The sequence below is a fragment of the Lissotriton vulgaris genome, chromosome 6 (assembly GCF_964263255.1).
Source record: "Lissotriton vulgaris chromosome 6, aLisVul1.2, whole genome shotgun sequence".
Taxonomy (NCBI): domain Eukaryota; kingdom Metazoa; phylum Chordata; class Amphibia; order Caudata; family Salamandridae; genus Lissotriton; species Lissotriton vulgaris.
This window is the reverse complement of record NC_141694.1, coordinates 279,561,468-279,576,687: the sequence shown is the minus strand read 5'-3', so window position 1 is coordinate 279,576,687 and position 15,220 is coordinate 279,561,468. Positions and strand designations below refer to the sequence as shown.

Below are 15,220 nucleotides of genomic sequence, written 5' to 3'. Positions count from 1 at the left end.
TCAGCCCCAGAAGCCGCAGCGTCAACCTGACCGAGACTCGGGATAACGGCTGAAAGATCGGAATCAGAGCCTGAGTATCCCGAGCCCGCTGCTTGGGAGGATAAACCCGAAAGTGCGACGAGTCCAGAACCGCTCCGATGAAGAAGAGCTTCTGAGAGGGAAACAGGTGCGACTTCGGCACACTGATGGAGAACCCCAGCAGGTGCAGGAGGTCGGCCGTAGTCTGGAGGTGGCTGACGACTGTCTGGGCGAGCCCGCCTTCAACAACCGGTTGTCGAGATAGGGGGAAAACTGAAACCCCTAACCTGCGCAGATGAGATGCGACCACCGCCATCACTTTCGTGAACAACCGTGGGGCGCTGGTAAGGCCGAAGGGGAGCACGGTAAACTGAAAGTGCTCGTGGCCTACCGTGAACCGCAGGTAATGCCGGTGGGCCGGCAGGACGGGGATATGAAAATAAGCATCCTGCAAGTCCAACGCTACCATCCAGTCCCCTGGGTCCAGGGCAGCTAGGACCTGAGCCAGTGTCAGCATCTTGAACTTCTCATGCAGGAAGAAGCTGTTGACGTTCCGCAGGTCCCAGATAGGGCGTAGGCCCCCTTTGCCCTTCTTAGGTACCAGAAAGTAGTGGGAGTAACATCCACACCCTACTTCTGGCCCAGGAACACGCTTGATGGGCCCCTTGGCCAAGAGGGCCGTAACTTCCTCTCGTAGAAATGTCAAGTGATCCCCCGACACGCGGTGGTACTGCGGTGGCATGGCTGGAGGGGTCGCCTCGAAGGGGAGGGAGTAGCCCCTTCGGACGATTTGCAGCACCCACCTGTCCGATGTGACAGTGCACCAGTGGAGGTGGTGATGGCGAACCCTGCCCCCCACTGGCGTCACATGGGCCTGAAAGCTCGGACTAGGAGAGTTGTGAGGCGGATGCTGCAGGGGCAGGTGTGGACTGCCTCGCCGTTGTCCCCGACCGCCGCCACAGTGGTTTCCACGTCTGCCACCGCGCTGGACGGTAGTCTGCGGTCCGTGACTGGCAGGACGCGTGGGGGTGCCCCTTCCTTGGCCACGAAAGGAGCGAAAAGCAGCCGTTTGCTGGTGCGGGCCGAGAGGCCCAAGGACTTGGCCGTAGCCCTGGAGTCCTTAAAGCACTCAAGCAACGCTAGGAGGGGAGACAAAGCAAGTGTCCAGCTAGGTGTCCAGACCACTGGCGTACCCTAGCTCACCTGCCCAGTCCTCATAAGACTGGCACTCCTGTGCCAGAGGGTCCTCAGACCCCTCCCAATCCGCCTCGCCACCCATCACCTGAGACTCAGGATCAAAGGATGGAGCCTGGTCATAGAAGAAGAAATCTCCCATCGGCGTCGTTTCGGCGCCGGACCCGAATCGAGGGAGGGAGTGTGGACGGCGCCACCCTGGGGGCCGGCGCGGTTGTAAGGTCGACCGGCGACGACCTGGATTCAGACCCGCATCCAGTGGGGGCCTGCAGCGCCGGGACCGAAGTCAACGGCGGCGTTGGGACCGAAGCACCTGGCGGCGCCGGGGCCATAGCGCCTGACCTGCTGGGGCCCCCAGTCGGGGCCGCTGGGCCCGAAGGCGCCTCGGAGCCCGACGGAGGAGTGAGCGGCCTCATGGCCGTGAGGAAGGCCTCAATCTTCTACGGGGTCGGGTTCTGCCCAGGGACCGACAGGTATGAAGCAGGCCGCGACGCCTGAGGCTCTGGCGGAGCCGCGTGGGCGGTGTCACCCGAAATCCCGGCCGCATCACGCGAGCGTTGGGGGGGGGGAGGGGGGGGGGGGGAAGTCGGAAGAGCGATGACGTCTCTTGGACTTCTTGGGCTTCCCTGCGGACTTCGAGCCTGAAGACCGAGGACGGCTTCCGGAGCTATGGTGGCTCCGACCCCGCGACCGGTCCTTCGACCTCCTCGCGGACCGGGACCTCGAGCGGTGCGGGCTGACTGCGGGAGCTCGAGTCGCTTGCGGGACTGCTCCCGCCTAGCTTTAGACGTCATGGCCCGGCAGTCGGAGCAGGCCTGGTCATCGTGGTCGAGGCCCAGGCAATGAAGACACCGGCGATGGGGGTACGTAACCAACATCAGTCGGTCGCAGTCGGTGCAGGGCGTAAACCCGGGCATCCCTACCGGCACCGTCTGAGTCGTTAGACATCGAAAAAGTTTAGTCAAAAATTGACTAAGGGGCACCACTTTTTCCAGATCTGCGCTTGCTGGCACGGAAAAAAAGAAGTACCAACGTCAGCGTTCGAGGGAGGCATCTAAGTACTCCGGCGACGTCATCCCGGCGCCAACGATGCCGACGACGGACGCGAAGCCGCAGACGACTCCTACAGACATGCAGGGGTACTGTTACGCAAAAGTTTCAGGATCCAGTCCGACGCCTGGGGATATTCTAAGGTAAGAATGTAATACTAACCTGTTCCTTTCAGATAGAGGTTCTACTTTAAGCCAGTGTTAGATATGGCTCATTTGGTGGCAAATAAAGTTTAAACTAGCATAATCTTCGCCTCCAGTCCAGACATTGCATGAAAAATGTCCTAGCTATTGTAACAGAAAGTTTCAATTCTATTAAGAACTCGGAGGCAAGGATGATCCCACCCACAAGGTGAAATCAACCAGGAAACCCTCCCTGTGACTAGTAACTAACAATTTGTGTTCTACTGTTGTAAAGTCTGTGCAGTGACAGTGATTCAGTAGACGTTTACTGAGCATATACTGTGTAGACCTACTGTGTACAATGGTGTAGTCATAGGAACTGTATTAGGTATATGTTACTTACTGTGTGGCCTAGTCGGCTGATATCCTCTTGGTAATTTCATCTCTTTTTCCAGGAATGGAGAATGGAAAACAGGATTCGTAAGAATAGAGCTATGGCGTAACTTGCGCAATTAAAGAGGATTTGACAACAGAGGAGAAGGACTATGATTGTTAAACTCGCCTGTGATGAAACACCTGCTGGACTATGTGACTGTTAGTCCATTGTTTGTTTTTACCATTCACAATATTCCCTGGAAAATGTGGTTCTGTTTAATAAATGAAAACGGCTGCTGTAAAATAAAGTGCAGAAAGCAAAAGCATAATCCTCTCCTCTGAGCCTTTAGCAGAATTGAATCTATCCGTTACAATAGCTAGGAAATGTTTCATTGTGAATACCTTTCTCTTGGACAGAGAAACAAAACGTAGGAATAATAATTAAGAGTCACAGCTGTACAAAAGTGCGTGGTACCTCATTTGCTTTTCAACTCTGGTAAACCGTTTTCAGCTGTTCTCTTGCTGGACTGACCAATTCTTAGCGCAATAGCTCAGAGACTTTTTTCTCTCTCGGAGACTGAAATAATGACCACTTCTTCATGCAAGAACTCACTCAGGAAAAAAAGAAAAATGATGACGGCACGGTTTATGGTGTCACATGCATGGAGACAAAGATGTTGCACCAGAAGTCGTTTGGCAGACCTGATCACCCCTCCCTCCTACATTGGTGACACATAGCTACCGTAAGTCATTAAACTCCTGTTTGCCTGTTTGTTTCCCTTACAACCAAATTAGAGAGGAGAGCACCGCATTGGTTGATGGTACTCTCAAAAGTACGGAGGTACTCTTGTGGCCTCTGGCCTTGAACACCACACTTTAGATCCTTCCTGGAAACAGAAGGTGAAGAGCGCTGTCTTGAGAGACATCGTGAAGCAGAGCCTACCAATGACAGGGTTTAGTGTTTGCTTTAGTCCAGCTTTATCTAGGTTAATTTGCATTATCACTCAGCTCTCAGTTGGTCAACATCTCAGAGGTACTGCTGCTCTGTTGCACCTGAACAAGCAATGCACATCAACAGTAGGTATGTTTCTAGGGCTGGTGCCTTCACAGCATTGAAGGCTATGTGATGTAGGCAAGAGTGGTATCTTGACAAAGTGCCTTCACACTGCATCCCTCTACCCTAGCCCCTCTTTGCAAGCCAGTGTGGCCTCTCCAGACCTGGTGTGCTCTTGTGCATCTTTTGCCACAGCTAGTGTCCACAGTACCACCTGCTAGTACTTGAAATGTGGTTGGAGAGGAGAGCACATGTTCTACAGATGGGTGAATAAAGCTTGACTAGCTCCCGCCAGTCTCTTTCCGAGGGTCAGCTTGCAATCTTGACAAGCTGGTGGAGAGGCCAGGGAAACCAAAGAGGAGGAAAGTCCACATACTTGACTTTATTCACATTTACTCCAACCCTATAGCAAAGCTGCTGACCAGCAGCGCAGCACCCTTGATGGCAGATCACCCACACTGATATTTGTATAGTTTTCCTCATTGTCTTTTGATGCTTGTATACAATCCACTACGAGATGCCTGAGCTGCAAACACAATTCAAGTCACCCTTTTCTTGCCAATCTATGCTACACTGCTTTGTCAGAGGGTGTCTGACTCTGAAAACTCAAATTGGAGATCTCTACATTTACTCCTGCTTCTTGTCCTATTCGTTGAACTAGAGTTTAATCAAGTGTGCCTCGTCGGTTATCTTATGTAAGTATGCAGCTGGGACCTGCAACCGTTTGCCCAGCTAGTACTGGCCAAAATAAAGAGATCAGGTGTCACTTCAGAGTTCAAATACAGGGGAGCAATCACCTGGGTTAGTGGACAAATGTCTGGGCATTTCAATTACAACATACTTTATCTTTTCCCCTCACCTCCTCCTTCACCTTTCTCAATCGGAGATTGGGCTCCATGGAAGCAATTTGATATCTTGTAGTATTTTTTATCCTGTGAGAGGGTTTCTAATTGTACTTCCATGATAAAAGTTACACCAGTCACAACATTTGCAACCTCTACCTTTTTATACCAGTGACCACTGATATTATGATTACAGATTTGTATTTCTACTGCTTAAAAAGGCAAATATATCAGCTTTGACTAATAAGATTTTCTGGAAAACGTATCTGGAAAGGACACATTCTACAAAATCTACTTCTTTCTCATGGATTTATATAACCAAACAAAACAAACTTCGGGCTAAACAAGACGAATGCTGCCACTGTTGTGACAGATAACATGAAGTTTATAAAGTGCAATTGTAAACCTTACCTGAATACTCAGGTGTTGCGAATTCGGGTCCCAGTGCACCAATCCAATAAAAGAGGATAGATCTTCTGCAAAAAGGGAGATAGTAAGATAAATAATTAATTCACTTCGAAGCCTCTTAATAGTTTCTTCAATGTAAACAAGTCGGACTATTGATGTAATCTCCCAACAAAAAAAGCCCAATTTGACTGTCAGATTGATTTTCAATCATACCCTACCTTTCATTCACATGTTCTATACAGAGTTTAACCCGCTGTCTTTCTGCAGCAGCTTGTAGAACAAGCATTGGCAAGGCCAACATGTCTCGGCAATGCGAGAGCTACTATCGTTGTCAATCTGAATGTCATTTAGCCGTGTTGTATAGCAGAAAATCTGCTGTTCAGCTTGGCTGAAAGCCATGGAAAAAAGTGACCACACTGGCCAGGGCATAGCTCTTTTTAGGTCTCGCCTAGGCAGCGCTTGCGATGACTCGGCGAGACACGCTGTATTCAGGATATGGGCTTTAACCCCTTCCATGCCGATGACAAACCCCAGATGTCATGCACTACGGTGCTCGTGTGCTGATGACGGCTGGGGTTCGTCACGGCCCGCCCCTGTTCGTGTTGTTTACAGCACACCAGGGGAATCGCGGCCGCATGGAAGGGGTTAAAAGCTCTGCCCATTTTCAAGGGCTGCCCCTGTTACATGTGTTGTTAGTCAGAGCTTGTGAGCACTATTTCTTTCTTTGGAGCGCAGAAGACCAGTGCTCCTGGTTTACAGAGCTCTGTTGTAAACAGGGCTGTAAATCTTGTTCTTATCTTTCCACATTTGCTGTGCATTTAAAGATTGAGGTTTGTTTTAGCTGCAGCTGCCTCCTCCTTCCTACTGCTTTTGAAATGCACTGCCTGGCGTCACAGTGCCTGCCTTTCTATGGCTGGTGCTGCCTCAGTCTCAGAGCTCACCAAGCATTTGCAATGCAGTAGGTCACACATTTGCGAGAGTTTGAGCTATTGGCATTGTAAATGGCAATGCCTTTTATTTATGTGTTTTGAAAACCTGCAAGCGGTGCATAAACATGCACTTTGTACTTATAGTCGTTGCTTATGAGAAGCAAGGCTGGCAGTAACTGCGCCTCTTTTACTGCCAGTCTTGCATCTGGTAAGCAAGGGCTACAAGTAAAAAGTGTGATTTTACGCACTGCTTGCAGATACTCAAAACATATAAAAATAAAAGGCATTGACATTTACAATGCCAATAGCTCCTTGCATTGCAAATGCTTGGTTCTGTGGCAGGAGGGGCAGAGATGCGGTTGAGGGAGGATTGGTAAAGAAGAAACATATGGGGGTGGGAGGTGAGTGGGGGAAAAAGCAACTGGGATGTCAAACATTCACCCCAGTATAGAGATCTGGGTATAAAGCCATCATTTTTTTGCACACCATGCCTTTAAAGTTTATATTCAGCCATATGCAAATCAGTCTTCACCCTGTTCCCCATGGGAACATTCCAGCATGACCTGCCAGGCTAGGTCCTCCCTGGACTGGAGAACTGAGCTTCCTGGGACAGGTCTCGGGATATCACCCCATATCAGCCAGGCTAGCTTGACTCCAGTGGCATGTAAAGCACAGGAGCCACAGCTGGTCATAGCCTTCCCACTTAGGACGACAAATGCAAAAAGAACAATTGATGGACGGAATACTGAACAATGTCAAACATTCACCCTCAGTACAGAGATCTGGGACTAAATCAAATGTTTTTGCTATGTTCGCATAAGTGACCAATGGTATGCCCAGATGTGGGTCCCTTGCTCGCTGTGCCACTGCATTCAAGCTAGCCTGGCAGATTTATTTTATTTATTTATTTTTAAAGTTTTATATAGCGCGAACAAGATATTCGCAGATATCAGAGCGCTTTACATAGAAGGGTACATGAGGGAACATAGTCAAACAAGTAAATCAATAGATCACACAGTACAAATAGTACAAATAAGTGACTGCAAAGCCAATCATGTGAGTAATAAGACAACTCAAACAAATACGTAAAAGGTGTCAAACATGTAGTACAGATCGGTGCTGGGAGTTAATAGGGTTCGAGATAGTAGTTCAAGTGTATTTAGCCATGAGGATAGCTTTTACTTCTTTTTTAAAGAGTGTAGTGGAGGAGATGAGCCTGGTTTCGGGAGGGAGTGAGTTCCAAATCCTAGGCACCATTCCTGAGAAGGAGCGCTTGTATGTTTTTTCCTTCCGGAATCTTCGAGGTTTCAGCAGAAGATTGTTTGTGCCTCTCGGGTTTCTAATTCCCCCAGAGATTGTCAATTTCTGAGCGGGGTAGCCGGGTGAGTTTAGGTGTACCGCCTTGCGTGTCATGCAGGCGATTTTCAGATGTATTCTGGCTTCAAAAGGCAGCCAATTCAGGGATTTCAAGTCAGGGGTAATGTGGGAGTGCTTTTTTGACCCAGTGATGAGTCTCGCTGCAGCATTTAGAGAAGCTTTTAGTGGTGCGGTTGTAGTTAGGGGGAGTCCGCAGAGGGCGGTGCTGCCGTATTCAATTTGTGGGATGACTAGAGCTTGTACTGCGGTTTGGAAGTCTTTGGCTGGGAGGAAGGGTTTAAGTTTCCTCAGAGTATTGATCTGGAAGTTCGCTCCCTTTGTTGCCTTGCTGATATGTTGCTGCATGTTAAGATTGGTGTCGAGTGTTATGCCTAAAGATTTTGCTGAGTCCACGATGGTGGGTTGGACATGGAGTGCGGTTAGGAGTTTAAGCCAATGTTGATTGGTGGATATCTTCGCTGGAGGTGAGATCAGGAGGAACTCTGTTTTCAGGGCATTGAGTTTGAGGTGATTATCGGCAAGCCAGGATTGGGTGCATCTGATTGTTGAGTTCAGGAGCAGGATGTCATTGGGTGATTGTAATTTGAGGTAAAGTTGGGTGTCATCGGCGTACATGTGAAAGTGTACATTGGATGCTTGTAGCAAGGTGGTGAGAGGTTCCATGACTAGGTTGAACAAAGTTGGGGATAGAGAGGATCCTTGGGGGACGCCTAGCGTTACAGGTATTGGCGAGGACATCATGTTGTTGCTCTTGAATTTCTGCGACCTGTTGTGAAGAAAGGAAGTGAACCACTTGAGGACAGTTCCAGATAAGCCCATTCTTGTGTTTAGTAGTTCTAGTAGATTCTCATGTTTAACGGTGTCGAATGCTGAGGAGAGATCAAGAAGTATGAGGAGGCAGGTGTCGTTTTGGTCTAGCATTTGAAGTGCGTCGTCAATTATGTGAGTCATAGCAGTTTCTGTGCTGTGTCCTGCTCGGAAGCCTGACTGGTGAGGGTTGAGGAGATCGAATTGCTCTATGTGTTTAGTCAATTGTAGTTGTGCGCATTTTTCCAGCAGTTTGGCGAGAGTGGGGATATTGGTGATGGGACGGTAATTGTTGAGATCAGAGGGGTCGGCTGTAGGTTTCTTTAGTAGAGGTGTGACCTGACCAACTTTGAGGGAGTTAGGTATGTTTCCTTGTTGGAGAGAGCTGTTGATAATTTTAGTCCAGAGAGGGAGAAGCAAAGGGGTAAAGTCTTTTACTGCGAAGGCAGGGAGGGGGTCCGTGAGGTGATTGGATGGTTTCAGGGTGCTGAGCAGTTTGCCAATTTCTTCTTCCGAGTATGTGCTGAAGGTTGACCATTTAGCATTGTTTTTTGGTTCAGTGGGTGCTAGGCATTGGGGTTTGGAGTAGAGGCTTGCGTCAATGAGGAGATCGCTTTTTATTTTGTCAGTTTTTTGGATAAAGAAAGCATCGAAGTCTTCACAGGAGGGTGCCTCACGCCCAGTGTTGAGTGGTTGTGGTTGCTCCTTGGATTGTGACTTGATTAGCTCAAACAGTTTTCTCGGGCGGTTTTTTGCTTGGTCGAGTTGGAGGCTGAAGAAGTCCGATTTTGAGCGTTTTATTTTCCTGAAGTAGGCGTTTCTCTTTTTCTTCAGATCTCTTAGGTGCATTGCGGAGGGAGCAGATCTCCAAGTCCGTTCTGCCATTCGCATGTCTCGTCTATCCTTGTTGAGACTCCCGTCGTACCATGGTTTGGAGATTTTAGTAGAGACTCTTTTTAGCTGCATAGGTGCAGCCTCATTAATTATAGAGGTCATAGCGTTGAGATAGTGGTCAGTCAGAGTTTGGACGTCCATGGCGCCTGTAGGTGGGAGTAGGAGATTGCAACTGTTAGGGGGCAAAGAGCCTGGGTTGAGCTTTTTCGAGTCTCTTTTCCAGACTTTGGGCTTGGAGATTTGAGCATGGTTGACTTTGACTTTTTCATTGATAAAGAATGTGATAATATGATGATCTGACCAGTCACAGGGTTGGATGGATTCGAGTTGGATAGAGTCCTCTTTGGAGATGATCAGGTCGAGGGTAGAACCTTTCTCGTGTGTCGAGCTGTTGCATATTTGGGTGAGGTTAAGGGCATCGAGGAAATTTTTAAGACTATTTACCACCGCGTCGTTGCGGTCATTCCAGTGGAGGTTGAAGTCACCAAGGTATATTTGGGTGAGCTGCCGTCCGGAATTGGTTGAGATCATATCCATGATTTGTTGGGAAAAGGTGAGGTTGTCCCTGGGTGGGTGGTAAATGCTGTGAAGAGAGCATATCGGTTTGCCCTCACTAATAATGTCAAGGCCGATGTATTCCCAGGATGGTAGGGATGTGGAATTGACTTTCTGAACAGAGAGGTTGTTCCTGTAGATGCATGCGATTCCACCACCTATTTGGCCTGTTCTGTCGAGCCTGATAATGTGGTAGTTGGGAGGAACCAGAATGTCCATTATGGGTGTCGAAGATTCAGTTAGCCACGTTTCAGTCAGGATGATTAGGTCAAGGTCCCGCGATAAGAGGAGGTGAGCAATGGCTGCGGAATGTTTCGTGGCCGATCTGCAGTTGAGAAGAGTGCATTTGAGACGGGGTGTGTAGAGGGTGTTAGATGGTTCTAGCGAGAGAGGGACTTTTCTAAGGTTATTGGGGATGGAGAATCTGCTGTTTAGTGTGGGTGGTCTAAGGGGATTTGGGTGTATCGTGGGAATGCTGCGGTGTGGGGTGGTTGTGTGAATTTGGGGGGCTGGGTCATAGGAGCGGAGAAGGGTGAGTGTGTCTACGTCAGAAGATGAGTTGTGGGAGCGGCGAGGGCGGTTGCTGCGATTAAGAGCTGGGATTGAAGTCAGATTGGGGGATAGCTGAGTGCGAGAGTTAGTCGGAGGGGTGGGGGACAAGTTGGGCGGGGAGGTGTAGATGCGCGAGGGGTTGCAGGGGCGAGGCGGTGGACGAGGGCAGTTGCTGCGCCTATGAGCAGGGATTGACGCCTGGTGTGGGGCGTGATGAGGGTGGGAGTCTGCCGGCGGAGTAAGGGACAAGTTGGGAGGGGAGGTGGAGGTGGGTGGGGGGTGTATGGGTTGTGTGGAGAGTATTTCTTTGATAGCGTGTATGTCTTCTTTGATCTGAGTGAGGGTGGCCGTGATGTATTCCATCGTAGGGTAGGTGGTGGGGGTGGGGGTGGCAGTCAGGGGTGAATGGCTGACCAGGGAATTCGTGTGCAGGTGGGAGAGAGGGCTGGTGTTCGAGCAGGTCTGCGTTGTGTTGGTGTGCGGGATGGAGTTAGGGAGGCGGGAGGTTTTGGGCGGGAGGGGTGTGGATGAGGTAGGGAGGAGGTTGGTGTTATGGGTGAGGGCATTGGTGGAAGGCGGGGGGGTCAAGGTGTAGGCTGGGAGACTGATAGCCGTGGTGGGGGTGTAGGGAGGGTAATGGGGGCTGAGAGTAGGAGGGGAAGTGGGATTGGAGATGGTCCTGTTGAGGGGAGGGGGAGTATTTAATAAAGCAAACGCGGGAGCATTCAAAGCGGCGTGCCTGACCTTAAAATGGCGGCCGCTTGAGACATCGAACCCCTCGTATTCAGAAGGAAGTATACAATCAGGAGTCAGGAAACTGAAAAAAGACAAAGAAACACCAAACACAGAGAAAGGAGCCTGCAACAGACAGAATATGAGGCGAGAAAGGGAAAATGGACTAAATCAATAAGTAGAAAGAGAAAAAGTCCCCCCGATTATAGCAAGTACCAAAACGGCGGACATCTTGGAATATCCAGTTTATTAACCACTACACCGCAATAAGGACTAGATATAATCAGTGTTAACGGAAACTACAACCTACAAGGCTGAAGAAATCGATTGGAAGTGAAAGTATCATCATTGACATATTGAAATAACTAAAGCTAATATACTGACATATTGAAACAACTAAAGCCAATATACAGTGTGGAATGAGTTTCAACAGGGAACTACACAACACAAAATAGACAAAGGGCTTCTGGAGACCCACAACGTGAAGGTGAAGCGGAAATGGAGGGTAGATACCGAGGGTCGCCCGGGTCTCTTGCAAAAAATATAGAATATCCTTCCACTCTATCTAAAAATGCGGCCAAAAAATTCAAACATACTACACTGAGAAAAAATCCGGACACTCTGTTCGTGGACCCATATTTTGATAGAGTTAAAGGTACCATGATGAATGACCTGATATTCTACACAGACAAAACAGCTAAATGGCGTAGTGTCATTACAAAAAGGCTGTTCATAAAAACGATAACAAATATACCACATGGCACAAAAATAACGACCTCAATAACTAAAAGAGGTAATACAGAAGTATGCATTACTATATACAAAACGGGAATAGTGCGGATACAAGCAACCAACAAAGAACTCGAGAAATTTGAGATAACTTTCCAAGCCTTAAAGGAATCCATAGTAGGACCTAATCACCAACAAAATACAGTAAGACCAAATCACCAACAAAACCTGTCCCCACCAGATATCATATCAGACAACAACTACCCTGTCACTAGAGATGTCAATGTAACCGACAATCAAATACCTAACTCCGGAGATCTATCTGTAATGGCGATGGCAATACCGGAGAATGAGAATGAAAGGATAGTGGTGTATAATATCAGTGCAAACGAAGAGAAGAACCAGAACGTACTGGAAGAACCATTGCCGCCATCACACGTGGCCACTCCAACAGAAGAGGGCAGCTCAGATCAGAGCGAGCCCCCCTATGATGAGAACTACGAAAGGAACATAGTAGAGGCTATACACCTTCCCCAACCTCCTTCGAATTCGAGACTAGAGGTCCACGGATCTGTACCCACAAAAACACCCCCTACACCAAACAATATAGGAAACAATGATGACATCCTTAATAGAATCAGGAATCACAACCAAATTATGGAAGAACCATTGCCGCCAACACACGTGGCCACTCCAACAGAAGAGGGTAGCTCAGATCAGAGTGAGCCCCCCTATGATAAGAACTACGAAAGGAACATAGTAGAGGCTATACACCTTCCCCAACATCCTTCGAATATGAGACTAGAGGCCTACGGAGCTTCACCCACAAAAACACCCCCCAAACTTAACAATATAGGAAACAATGATGACACCCTTAACAGAATCCGGAATCACAACCAAATTAAGGATACAACGATAAGATATGTGGCACTGAGAACAGACCACTCACGGAGGAGAGCAAAATACAGAACGCAAACTGCCAGATCTATCCCACTTAAGAAATTACCCCGAACACAGAAAGAAATGAAGGAGCTAAGGAAACTAATAAGCAACATGGCACAAGACTCGATAAAAATCTCACAGACTATTGAGAAAATCTGGGAGATGACGATAAACACGAATTCCAAGATCACACACATCCAGAATCTAATACTCCGACCCAACCGACCAAACAGGACCAACCCCATTCCAAACGAAGAAGCTCATGCCCTACTTCGATCTTATGAACAACAGGCTTCCAGAAAGGGAGAGATTATCGAAATTGTACCTATTGACCCTAACAGAAAGGCCCGAAAGAATGATAGGAAGGCAATCCACCACAACCTACAACATATCCAGGTAAATACAACCGAAATAGAAAATGGAAACAACGTCAAATCACAGAAAGCACTGAACTGCCTACTAAACTGTCGTTCGGCAAATAAACATGCATCAGACATAGCCGCCCTAATCCTCAACAAAGAAATCGACCTGGCCATCCTCACGGAAACATGGCTCAATGAATCATCCTCCCCTACCATGGATCTTCTAGTACCACCACAATATAACATTGTCAGGTTAGACAGACCAAGGGAAGTGGGAGGAGGTATAGCGTGCATCCACCGCATAGAGATAGAGGTCAACCAATTCCAATCCGACCTTATAGAATCTTGTGAATACCTTGGTCTTAACATAAGATCACCAAATAATCAAAACTACAACCTACATGCGTTCTACCACCCACCTGGAGATAACGCAAAGTTCACAGAGCATCTCATGGAGATCATAACTGCTAACTCTAACCCAGATGCCAACAACATATTCCTAGGTGACTTTAACCTCCACTGGGACGACGGCAATGACAAAATGGTTAAATCGATCAAAGACTTCCTCAAGGAGCTAAACCTCACTCAAATATGCACCCAACCCACTCACTCACAAGGAGCGACTTTAGACTGGATAATTTCTAGAAACAAAGAAATCTCAATTACCGCTATAGACCCGTGTGACTGGTCTGATCATCACGCTATAACTTTCGTGATACCTACAATGAAAAAGGGCAGGAACATGCAACCGCGCAAGGTCAAAAAACTGATACGAGATACAAAAGAAGCCAATATTGAACTATTGGTTGAAAGATGTGAGAATGACCTGAAGCCTCGTAACAACTGGCAGAATGTAAATGAGCTGACTGATCACTACATAACCTCAATCGGTAATATAGTCAATGACACCTTGCCTCAAAAACTGAAAAGAGTCTTGGAAAAACCCCAAAATCCTTGGTTTAATGAGGCTTTGAACGAGGACAGGCGTAAACTGAGAATGGCTGAAAGGAAATGGAGACAACATCCCTCCTCCCCTGAACTGAAGGACCTCAGAAAAACAAGAAAACAATATAACTTAAAGATAACCAACGCCAAAAAAGAATTTATAAGGGCTGAACTGGACAATGCCACAAACAGACCTCGAAAACTCTTCGAGATCCTAAAACAACAGTCAAATAAACTAACTAAAACGGCCCAAGAGAACCCAAAAAATCCCATAAGTTGTGAGAAATTCTCCTCATTTTTCACGGACAAAACTAAACTGCTAGAAGCTGAGCTCACAAAATCAGCGGCTAACCTCACGACCCGTCCCTCTTCTAAAAAGGAGACGAATGCGACAACAGAAGATCTTCTCACAAAAAATAAGGCAAGTTGGGACACATTTGAACTTTACAACCAGGATAAGATCGCTAAAACGCTAGCGAAACTTAGACCTAACAACCACTACCAAGACCCGCTACCGGCAAAATGTGTAAGAGAAATCAGCCACACTCTAGTTCCAATCTGGACTGAGATAATAAATGCCTCACTAGCGCAAGGGACCCTTCCTGACTGCCTAAAAACAGGGCAGGTAGTTCCCATTATCAAAAAACCGACAGCTGATGCAACAGACCCGAATAACTATCGACCAGTGACCAACATCCCTTTACTGGCCAAACTTATTGAGAAATGTGTGCAAGGCCAACTGAGTCAACACATCGCTAAGTTCTCACTACTAGATGACTGCCAATCAGGTTTCAGAACAGGACACAGCACTGAAACTGCGATATTACATATCGTTGATGGCGCTTTACAAGCCCTTGACCAAAATCATGCGTGCCTACTGATTCTACTAGACTTGTCATCAGCATTTGACACGGTAAATCATGAGATACTGATGACTAGACTACAAGACAGGATGGGTTTATCTGGAAACGTACTGAACAGGACTCAGCTATTCCTGGTCAACGAAGCAATCTCCTCTCCGTGCCCTAACACAATAGGGGTCCCTCAAGGTTCAACGCTATCCCCAGATCTATTCAACTTGTATGTAGAACCTCTCACAGAGATTCTTCGGAATTCACAGATCTCCTACCACATGTACGCAGACGACACGCAAATATATATGAAGATTGCCTGCAGTGATGACATTGACCTTATGAATGAAACTCTAAAGAGAGCATTGCATTGGCTAACAGCCAACCACCTGAAACTGAATGCCAATAAAACAGAATTCCTGTTAATATCACCAACAAGGAGTCATACAGAGGCAAAGGAATGGGCGAAACTGGTGACTGCG

At 47.6% G+C, this 15,220-nt stretch overlaps 1 protein-coding gene across 10 annotated transcripts in view; it reads right to left on the bottom strand.

Annotated features, from left to right (window-relative positions):
• Positions 1-15,220, bottom strand: part of CYRIA (CYFIP related Rac1 interactor A) — a 315,678-nt gene that overhangs the window by 136,078 nt on the left and 164,380 nt on the right. For all 10 annotated transcript variants that reach the window (XM_086926310.1, XM_086926306.1, XM_086926311.1 and 7 more), the window contains one exon: positions 5,067-5,131. The gene's annotated coding sequence lies outside the window, so the exon portion shown is untranslated. The remainder of the gene's footprint in view (positions 1-5,066; positions 5,132-15,220) is intronic.